The 10157-nt window shown below is 46.6% G+C and overlaps 1 long non-coding RNA gene across 1 annotated transcript; it reads left to right on the top strand.

The window, feature by feature from the left end:
- The first annotated feature begins 8611 nt into the window (after positions 1–8611).
- LOC311338608 lies at positions 8612–10157 on the top strand. Its single transcript, XR_014633171.1, has 3 exons — positions 8612–8750; positions 9018–9082; positions 9749–10157. It is a non-coding gene; the product is annotated as an uncharacterized lncRNA (long non-coding RNA).

Below are 10157 nucleotides of genomic sequence, written 5' to 3'. Positions count from 1 at the left end.
TCTTTTGTGTTTTTTTGCACTCAAGTGGTCGGCTGTCTTAACTCTTGCAATTGATGTTAGCCATAGCCACCAAGTAGCCTGACTTATCCACGGTTTGCGTTCGTACAGTGTTGGGTAGTGGAGATGACGATAGTGGAGTAATCAGTGGAATAACTGCGGTGGGGAGTGCATGAGTTTTGGTCAGAATGCCTGATTTAGATTGGATGGATGCATGTTGTGAATTTAGAACAGCCAGCTCATGATGTGATACAGCGTTCAGCTGTCAACACGTAGTTAATTTCCTTTCTTTGTTTGTGTTGGTAGCTTAGTCATGTCATGTCACGTTGTCAACATTGGGTACATGGAGCACAACATAGTGGGTCATATGTCCAATGCTTTTTGGGAACACTTTATTCATAAAATGTGTCAGACATCAGACAGTTTTTTGTATCCACAAGTTTCCACCGCCCCGTGATGCTTTGCGCGAATTGTGGGCTTTACTGGTTACTACAAGATCGATGTAAACAATCGCCGTCAGTCATTCATTCATTACGATTTCAACCAATTATTTAGTTTTGTCCGGTTGTAAGTACATCCTCAAACGGCACACGTTGTTTCCGAGCTTTTTAAAGCCATAATTGCATTCAGCTACAATATCCAGTGATGTGCTCAGCCTGCCAGCTGATCAGCTACAAACACAGCGGAGGCAACCCGAGGGGTGTTGTGTTCCATCAACCAGGCTGAACGCAAAGCCGGGCTTATTCCGCTTAGCCGGGCTTCTTTCAGCTGGAGTTGCGTTCCATGAACGTCACTTAAGGGAATCTCCGCTAAGTAACCATGGCAACTTATCCGACCAAACTAACCTGAGGGGTGTTCCACAAAGCCGGTTTTATCACTTACCCAGCTAAGTTAACCCAGGGTTAGCGGCAACCCTAGGTTTTCCGTTCCAAAATGAACACGGTATGTAAGTTGCTATAGAAACATATGCTCTCAATCAAACCTGGTCGGAGCAGGTGCCCAGAGATAGGCTCGTTCAGAGCCAAGCTCTCTATCTCTCTATCGTTCAGAGCCTATGTTGTTTCTCCTTCCTCTGACAGATGTACTTAATGCAAGTCGCTTTGGATGAAAGCGTCTGATAAACGCCCTGAATGTTAATGTCAACATAACCACAGTCATATTGCCCTCTGACCTCTGACCCTGGCTCTGCTGCGACCCCTCAGGTCCTCCAGGGCTGCTCTGAGCCGGTGGAGCTGGGCTCGGCCTGCTCCGACTGGTGGCAGCAGAGCCTCTCTGTCAAGGCCCCGCTGAGCGGGCCTCATCAGCCAGGTACCACCCTGTCCCTGGTCCTCTGGAGTACCTTCTGTAGGAGGGGGTTCTCCTCTCCAGAGACCACCCTCTCCCTGGTCCTCTGGAGAACCTTCTGTAGGAAGATGCCATGCTCAGTCAGTAACTTAAATCTAACAGTAGTCTATGAGTAATACATCGGCGGTAACCACTGTTTTTGGGGTATATTGCGAAATTGCGCCAGCTGGACATTCTGTGGTATTGGATGTGTTTGAATAAAATACATCCAATACACGGAATGTCCAGCTGGTGACTCCACTGAGGCTATAGTAACGATGCCTCTTAGCGCTCTACGAGTGCCCCTGGAGCCCTCGTTAGCTACGAGGGTTTTAACGACGTTCGTTACGCAACAATGCTTTCGGGAAACGGGTCTGAAAACTCTACGATGCTCGTACGATGAACTTTACGACCCACTTAGGCTAACGATGCTTTCGGGAAACGGGGCCCAGGGTTGGTTCAGGCAGCCTCACCTGGCCCGACTCACACTGATTGAGTCTGATCGGGCTGGGCGAGGCTGCACAACTGTTGCACATTGAGCAATCAATTAGTTAATTAGCTAGACCAGCCCCCAGCCCGCACACACTCCGGGAGATGTCCTGCCTGGCGACATGCAGCACCAGCACAGCACACGCCCACAACATGTGTCATCGTTTAAAGTGTACATTCTGTGTGTTCTCAGAGACGATGGACCAAGCGTCCCTCAGGGATTCTGTGTCTTATGAACAAATGCAGGTCTGTTTCTACATGTTGCCGTTTAAAATGGATTCCCCATTCCTCTACTCCTTCCAAAGTGTCCCACAACATTGAGAGTGCGTACATGTTATTGATTTCTAGATTTCTGTATTCATGAGTTATTATTTTTTTTTTTTATGGATCGCACAGTGAAGACAGACAGGAAAGTAGACTGATACAGAGAAGGAATAATATCGGCATAATGTGGGTCCAGAAGCCATGCGGTCAAGGTCGTTATCGTTTCCATACCAAATAAATACTATTTGGCTCAGTAGTGAGCCAAAACCAGCCAAAACCAGCCAGTACTGCATGAAAATGTGCACAAAACCAATTTTGCCCTACCCTTATTTGACTGACACATTTTACTACACATTTGCCTAACAGGTTTGGTTATATATCGGAGGCCATGTAAATGGCCTTTTGTCTAGACAAATTTAACTTTCCAGTAAGTCTGGCGGGATCAGTCTTGGATTCGCTCAATTAGTTTCACGTTTCCATTTGGTAATTTAGCTTCATGTAAGCGTTCATGCAAAGCGTCCTTCAAGTTGGGCTGAGATACGCGCATACAATCAAAATGTACTTTTCTGAATCTCCACACACGGACACAGAGTTCACCAATGTTTTTGTTTGGGTTAGTAACCTGCTGTTTATTGGTCAGAATCGTTCTTTCTGGTCCCTGTGTGATTGATCCGGTTTGAAGCGGTGATGGTTGGTTCTGGTCCGTTTCAGGCGGTCATCGAGGAGGTACTGGAGGAGAGCCCATACTACGAAGGGACAGGAGCCAGGTGACCGTAGCCTAGGGTAAGAGAGGTCAAGGTCATCAACACATGTTCACTAGCCCTCCCCTCTGACCCTAGGGTCAAAGGTCAAGGTCATCAACACATGTTCACTAGCCCTCCCCTCTGACCCTAGGCTCAGAGGTCAAGGTCATCAACACATGTTCACTAGCCCTCCCAAGAAGTTCACACCGCTCCGTTTAAAAGAGAACAAGCTCAATTTATAATTATTATTTGAATAATTACTATTATTAGTATTTTGATATGAAATGCAATCTATATTTTTTTTTTTTGGGGGGGGGAAATGTACTGATTCCTTTGATTAAATAAATACAATCAATTCGTTTTTTTTATTTGTTTGTCCATGCATTGTGTAACAGGCAATAAATGTCTTCTTTATGAATTGGGTGTGACTGTATGGATATTTGATGTATGACTATAATGTCATCGCCTTGTTTTTGTTTGTATAAAATATGTACAGATATAGATTTAATACATGTAAATGTTTGACTAATATATTGGAACACTGTTCAAATATACAATATAAGAATATTAAAGTAACAATATAATGTATTCTTTTATTAATGTCATTTGAAACATTTAGTGTCATTTGGATTTCTGTACGTTTTGATAACTTCATCACTTTGACAATAAATATCTGAGCTGATTGATTTTATTATTTTTTATGCCGTTATAGCATTTCTATTTTGTGAATAAACAAACAACTATAAAGACTTTCATAGTTGCATAATTTGCCCAAATGTTGTAATTTGCATATTTAAGTTAAGTAAGTTGTGTTCTATTTTTTTATGTTCTATAATAGTAATTGTATCAATACAGTTATAGTTAATTAGTTATGTTACACATTAGGCATTTATTTTTTTTAAATTATTTTAAAAAGGAAATACACCATCAATCAAAAGGAAATACACCATCATACGGTGTAATTTCATACTTCAATCAGCATACAATTCCTAACAGTATTCCTCTACTCCATATGGTTCTAAACCACACTCACACATCCACATAATATATACCATTTATTCCCACTCATCCACATATCGTTCACCTTTTAAACACACAAACCCAAACCCACAGTTTGTAACCCAAACCCACCCACCCACTCCCACCCCCGCTCAACACACACACACACACACACACACACACACACACACACACACACACACACACACACACACACACACACACACACACACACACACACACACACACACACACACACACACACACACACACACACACACACACACACACACACACACACATCTATGGCGGCGCACACCTGCATGTAGTTCCGCTAATTATTCCCTGATTATTTCGCGGGTCTCGGTGCGGATCGCGCTGCGTCTCCATTGAGCCTCACTGTGCTGCTGCTGCTCGCGCTCCGTCAGCTGTTGGCTCCACCACAGGTTAGATTGAAAAAGACGCTGAGCCGTCTCCATTACACGGTTAATATTGACGTTATTTTAGTAGTTTAACCGAAACATGGTTAGAAACGTCCGGTTGAAGTTATAAAAGTAACTAATGATCCGTCTGGTCCTTTTGTTTTCCAGGTTGACCGTCGGGTTAATTAACGAACACTTTTTGAAGTAAAACGGCCCGCAACATCCGGACCTGCTGTGAGTAGGACACTTATTTATAATTTATCTTAATTGTTTTTTACTCTAGGCCTACTTCATAAGTTGAATAATAGTAGTTCTGGATGTATGTCGTCGTAAGCTGTTTTTAATTGAGTTAATTGATATTTTTCGCCGGGTGACGCGGCTGCAGATATTTATCAATGACTCCATAACGGAGTTGGCGGCGGAAGACGTAGGGGGGCGGGGCCATGACGTCACACAATGACACGGCACTCGGTTACCGTCGTAGTTAGATGGGAAAAATAACTTATTTTAATAACTTATTTGGATTTATTGGATTAATCACTAATTAAAACACACACACACACACACACACACACACACACACACACACACACACACACACACACAAGCCGTAAAACTAATCTCGTTGCTCTCCTTCACAGCTCAAGAAGAAGAAACAGATTCTGTGAGTATCACGATCGAACCACGAAGAAGAAGAAACTGCGAACTGTAAGTCACAACATTTTCTTTTAATGCTGTGGGCTGACAGCGTTTAGTTTGAGCCGGTTCTCAGGCCCTGCCCCACGTAGGCCCTGCCCCACGTAGGCCCTGCCCCGTGTAGGCCCTGCCCCGCCCCGTGTAGGCCCTGCCCCACGTAGGCCCCGCCCCGTGTAGGCCCTGCCCCGCCCCGCGTAGGCCCCGCCCCGCGTAGGCCCTGCCCCGCCCCGCGTAGGCCCTGCCCCGCCCCGCGTAGGCCCTGCCCCGCCCCGCGTAGGCCCTGCCCCGCCCCGCGTAGGCCCTGCCCCGCCCCGCGTAGGCCCTGCCCCGCCCCGCGTAGGCCCTGCCCCGCCCCACGTAGGCCCTGCCCCGCCCCACGTAGGCCCTGCCCCGCCCTCTCTCTGGCCTCTCTCTGGCCCCTCTCTGGTCTCTCTCTCTCTCCCCCGTTCTCATGCCTCTCATTCGTCCCTAGAAGATACTTTATCCGTCCACTTTCCTACTACATTCCTCATCATTGCATCACATCCCATGTGTGTTGTCCTACTGATAAGGGTGTGTGACTGACTGACCAGAGATGCATGCGAGGGTTCTGCGCTGTTTGAGGCCTTCAGTTGTGTAGACGTTCCCCCTCAGGGGAACCTAGTGTTTAAGAGGCCGTCGTCACGTCAGTTACATGAACTGGAACGTCCTTCAGGATGGCGACAGGGACTCCTCAAGGAGACACACCAGGGGGCGAGATGTGAGGGCTGTCCCTCTCAGCAACTAGAACCCAACCTGGTTCCTGCACCTGAGAACCACGGAGCACGTTCCAACGTTTCCCTCCGTACGCTTTGAAGCCCTAGCCCCCCCACCACTGGTCTCTCCATCAAACCCTCCACTGGTCTCTCCTCTCTCAAAGACCTACAAACCCAGCGCTGGTCTCTCCGTCAAACCCACCACTGGTCTCTCCGCTGTCAAGTACCTACAAACCCACCACTGGTCTCTTCTTAAAGACCTACAAACCCACCACTGGTTTCTCTTCTCTCAAAGACCTACAAACCCACCACTGGTCTCTCCGTCAAACCCACCACTGGTTTCTCTTCTCTCAAAGACCTACAAACCCACCACTGGTTTCTCTTCTCTCAAAGACCTACAAACCCACCACTGGTTTCTCCTCTCAAAGACCTAAAACCCACCACTGGTTTCTCCTCTCAAAGACCTACAAACCCTCCACTGGTCTCTCGTCTCTGCGGGGCGATTGCCTCCGTCGCCCCCGGTCGATCGAAAGGGAGTCGGGTTCAGATTCCCAAATCTGGAGAGGCGGAGATAGGCGCCACGAGGTGTCCAGTGCGGTAACGCAAACGACCCCGGAGAAGCTGGCGGGAGCCCCGGGAAGAGTTCTCTTTTCTTTGTGAAGGGCAGGGTGCAAAGACCTACAAACCCACCACTGGTATCGCGTCTCTCAAAGACCTACAAACCCAGCACTGTTCTCTCCGTCAATCCCGCCACTGGTCTCGTCTCAAAGACCTACATACCCAGCGCTGGTCTCTCTGTCAAAACCTCCGCTGGTCTCTCCTCTCTCAAGGACCTAAAAACCCACCACTGGTCTCTCAAAGACCTACAAAACCTCCACTGGTCTCTCCGTCAAACCCAGCACTGGTCTCTCCGTCAAACTCTCCACTGGTCTCTCAAAGACCTACAAACCCAGCGCTGGTCTCTCCGTCAAACCCTCCACTGGTCTCGTCTCTCAAAGACCTACAAAGCCACCGCTGGTCTCTGTCAAAACCTCCACTGGTCTCCTCTCTCAAAGACCTACAAACCCACCACTGGTCTCCTCTCTCAAAGACCTACAAACCCACCACTGGTCTCTCCTCTCAAAGACCTACAAACCCTCCACTGGTCTCTCCTCTCGTTTGGCTTTGTATTCCTTTGAGTATTGTCATTGTTTGTGTAAATACACAATCTAATAACTGAAAATAAAGAGGTGCGATCTTTAACCTGGTACTGGTCAATCTTTGCATGTCATGGGGTACTAAGTGTGAGGGGCAATCTTTGCATGGCATGGGGCACTACTTCATGTGAGGGGCAATATTTAACCTGGCATGGGGCACTAAGTGTGAGCGGGGCAATTGTTGACTTTGCACGGGGCATTAAGTGTGAGAGGGGTGATCTTTAACCTTGCATGTGGCACTAAGTGTGAGAGGGGCAATCGTTGCCCTGGCATGGGGCACTAAGTGTGAGAGGGGCAATCTTTAACCTGGTACTGGGCACCACATGTGTAAGGGGAAATTTTTCTACTTCTACTAGGCTTGTATTACCTGAACATTTTAATTTTCAGCTATAGGAGGATGCTACTCTTCCTGAAACACCCTTGAGTGTCATTTGGTCGGATGTTTCTGATGACTCAAGTCTGTGGCCTAAATCAAAGAGGATAACAAAGTGGGTGTTCAATACAGCAAGAGCCTGGAGCGATCTAGCATCTGGATCTCAATTCGACCTTCTACACACTGGACAGGATGACTTGAGTGTCATGCAGCTTGGACTGTAGTGTGACTGAATCATGCAAACAATGGGAAGCGACAATGGCTACTTGGTACAATGGATGATGGACTAACGGCATTCCGAATGGACAGAATCGGATGAGAAACCAACCAACTAACTGAAGATGAAAGATGAAACATTCTGCAACGTGGCTTCCCTACCTAACCTCAACATGATGGACTGCTGGCAAGCCCTCTGGATCTCCTGTACTCCTGCCCTGAGATCCAAGTGTTTCTCGGGCTGAATCGGAAACCATCGTGGAAACATCCCAACTAGCGTCCCTGTCGAGCTGCAGTTGTGCTCTTCTTCAGAAGAGGTGAAGAAAGCCTCACTGGGGCTTCAAGGTCTATGAAGAGGAACGTTGAAATGTGCACCATGATTCTCTCCTGTAAGAGCTGTTGTATTCTAGTCGCCGAGAGGGGGAGCCTCACAGCCTACCCTTTGGCGTTTCTCCTTGGGGAGTCCCTGTCACGGTCTTGACGGACGTTCCAGGTCATGTAACTGATGTCACGACAGCCTTTTGAAAACTTGGTTTCTCCTGAGGGGGAACCTCTACAGAACTGTAGGCGTCAGATGGCACAGTATCCCAGCATGCATCTCTGGTCACTCAGATCACACCCTGATCAGTAAGGCAACACTCATGCGATGTGCATGCGATGTTTTAGAGAGTAGTAAGGAAGTAGACAAAAGGCATGAGAAGTTTGTTATTTTGTACTGTTGTCAGCCTTGTTTATGGGTGGGAATTATTTGCTAAATGGGGGGGATATGAAATGTATAGTCAATTATTTGTACATGAACCAACAGCAACAAACTACTAGATCTGCTCAAGGTAAGTCTGTTGGCTGTATTTTGCAACAAGACGACCAAAGCACCCCAAGATCTCCATCGTCGTTCCAGCTCAAGGTAAGGGGCTCCTGCGGGGGGGTTGGTAGTTAGATTCGAGACCGATGTGCACGGGTCTATAAAGATGCTGTCTGACTTCACAGGATCTCCTGGACCAGGGTGGACCAGAGGCTGAGGACCAGCAGGTGACCAGATCCCACTGGACCAGGTATGGGTCACCAGGGTGGATAATAATGATAATGATAATGCAGATGTGTCTAGTGCTTTTCTCGCACTTAATTATAATGTAGGGTAACTAGATCCCCTAGACCAGGCATGGGGTACCAGGCTGGACCAGAGGGTATCCAGATCCCCCTGGACCAGGAATGGGGCACCAGGCTGGACCGGAGGGTATCCAGATCCCCCTGGACCAGGAATGGGGCACCAGGCTGGACCGGAGGCTGTGGACCGGAGGGTAACCATAACCAAACACTTGACACCTGGAGGTTCTTTTTAATTATTTCAAACAATCGTAGAGGGTCTTCATTAGTTTTTCCTTCAGATTTTTCATTCTGTGAATTTTAGCCAAAGCTGTGATTTGAAGTAATTAAGGTCACATCAGCTGCTACTACTATAGTTTATCCAGCGTACATCAAGGTGGACACTAAAACGTAACAGCTGGTCACACTCACACTTGGTAACGTAACATCACCCTTTTAATGTGTGTTTGTATTGTGAACAGATTAAGCTGACGACCCACCAGGAGCGAGACGAGGACTACGATGGGACTGCTCAAGTCTTTGGAAGGTTAATACCAACAGGTTTTTTTTACATTGTTTCACCACCAAAGCTATGCTGTTAAATTCACAGAATGTTTTACTATATTCCTGAATTACAAATTCCCAAGTGTGTGCATGTTTCATGTTGAAGTTTAAAATTTGATTTGATTCAGAATTATTTAAACAAGGTGTCCAAAGAATAATAAACTACTACCACTGTGTTTCTAGTGTAGAATTCTCAAAACAAAAGTATTTTCTTCAACACAAATTATATAAACTAAAAAAATTATGGAGGAGGAGCCACCTATCTGGAGGGAGACCCGGAATCTGGTTAGCCGCCTAGCTGGACATCGTTAGCCTCATAGCATAATGGATATAGTTAGCTTCATAGCATAATGGATATCGTTAGCTTCATAGCATAATGGGTATTGTTAGCCTCATAGCATAATCAACATTGCTAGCCTCATAGAGTTATCTATATCATTAGCCTCATAGTATAATTGATATTGTAGCATAATTGACATTGGTAGCCCCATAGTGTAATCAACATGGTAGCCTCATAGCGTAATCGACATGGGTAGCCTCATAGTGTAATCGACATTGGTAGCCTCATTGACATTGTTGGCCTATGGCTATTAACATAGATTATGCTACGAGGCTAACGATTTGTGTTTTTCCTCTTGCAACATTTCAGTGACCCACTGACGGCGCCTCGTCGGAGCTGGACGGTGGAGACTTCAGATGCAACTTCTACCTCGCAGGACGTGACTTAAGTCACGGGTTGTCAAGGGTTCCTTGTTTCTCAAGGGTTCCTTCGCGGGTTCCTCATGGTTCAGTGTTAGGGACAGAGTTAGGGTCAGATGGGTCTCACGATGAACCATTGTTGTTTTTTTAATCACATCCCAGAATTGTTTCACTGTGTGCACAGATGTTGAAATGTATACTGATGTTTTATGATATAAAATCATTTAAAATGACCTGGTTGTGTGGCTTGTTGTATGGTAATTTTTATTATACACATGCATGTTACCCTAATGAGGTAAGGTTACCTCTCCCCTCCCCTATATCCTAACCTCCCCCCTCCCATATCCTCTCCCAACCTC

This window comes from Micromesistius poutassou (genome assembly GCF_964030765.1).
Source record: "Micromesistius poutassou genome assembly, chromosome: 2".
Taxonomy (NCBI): Eukaryota; Metazoa; Chordata; class Actinopteri; order Gadiformes; family Gadidae; genus Micromesistius; species Micromesistius poutassou.
Note: the sequence above shows the minus strand (reverse complement) of the source record. Positions and strands in the feature narration are given on the sequence as shown.